Source organism: Orycteropus afer, unplaced genomic scaffold (assembly GCF_000298275.1).
Source record: "Orycteropus afer afer isolate SDZICR_OR568_19922 unplaced genomic scaffold, OryAfe1.0 scaffold00007, whole genome shotgun sequence".
Lineage (NCBI taxonomy): Eukaryota > Metazoa > Chordata > Mammalia > Tubulidentata > Orycteropodidae > Orycteropus > Orycteropus afer.
The window spans coordinates 12,761,248-12,762,491 of NW_006921594.1; the positions used below are offsets into that span (position 1 = coordinate 12,761,248).

General features: G+C 39.2%; 1 protein-coding gene across 1 annotated transcript in view; it reads right to left on the reverse strand.

Annotated features, from left to right (window-relative positions):
• PRKAR2B (protein kinase cAMP-dependent type II regulatory subunit beta) overlaps positions 1-1,244 on the reverse strand; it is a 129,445-nt gene that overhangs the window by 75,682 nt on the left and 52,519 nt on the right. The window lies entirely within an intron of this gene.

A 1,244-nucleotide genomic window follows, 5' to 3' on the forward strand; every position in this document is an offset into this window, starting at 1 on the left:
TTGACTGCTAACCAGAAGGCTGGCGGTTCAAACCCACTAGCTACTCCTCGGAAGGAAGGTTGGGCAATCCTACTTCTGTAGTGATAGTGCTTCAGAAACCCAAGGAGGGGTCGCTATGAGTTGGGGCCGACTCAATGGCACATAATAACAACAACAGGGTTAATAAAGATAATTGTGCACAACCCTGAGAAGACAATGTTTACCTTGGACATGATATCACAAATGCTTTAAAGTATTCGCCTCATCTCCCTGTGTTCAATTTTATTTCCCAGACTAGTGGGTTACCGTATTATCTCGAGTGTAAGATCTGTAGCAGGACAGACAATTTCGTATTTCAGCCTTAAGCAAGTCATAAGCATCAATTTTCCACCAATAAAACTGGAATATTAGTATCTTTCTTGTAAGGGTTAAGGTAAAAGAAGAAAGGCCAATAGCATAAAATATAAACATCTTAGGTACTCAATTAATGAAAAATATATCATTAATATCACCTTCATATCCATCCTTGCTATACTATACCTACCCCCTTACACCTAAGGTCAGGAGAGAGAGAATAAGGAAGGGAAGACTCATACCTTCTAGAAGAATCTGTACACTGCTCAGAAAAAAACTGTTTTGTTTTAGATAAAGCCCTTTCATTTAGTAACAGCTGCATTTTTAATATAAACCTATTAACAACAGTTTTGTAAAAGTTCTTACTGTTAGAAGGCATCTCACTAACCACCTACCTACCATTACGCAGCCCCATAAAAGCAAAGTAGAGCCTCTGGGTTGTACAAATGATTAACTCACTCGGCTACTAAAAACATGTTGGAGATTCAAGTTCCCTCAGAAATGCTGCAGAAAAAAAGGCGTGGTGATATACTTCCAACAATCAGCTATTGAAAACCCAATGAGCAGAGTTTACTCGGACCCATGAGGTCCCGAGGAGTTACAACTGACTCGGCGACAGCTGGTACTGGTAAAGCCAAAGCAGAGTTGGGGGAAAAAATCTGCATTTATCTATAGACATAATACACACATGCCTCACACACACACGCCCTCCAGGGCAGAGTGCTGCAGTGGTTTCTAGCGTTAACTAGATAGCTCTTTCTTAGATTACACCTCTCTTCATAGTTTCATAATGGCTTATCAGCTAATTCTTCAGAGTGGGCAAGATTGTTTATTTAGTTATTTCCTGATATTCTTATCTCCAGCTATATATTAATTCTAAAATATATAAAATTGTCTGCCTTTGAGTCTTC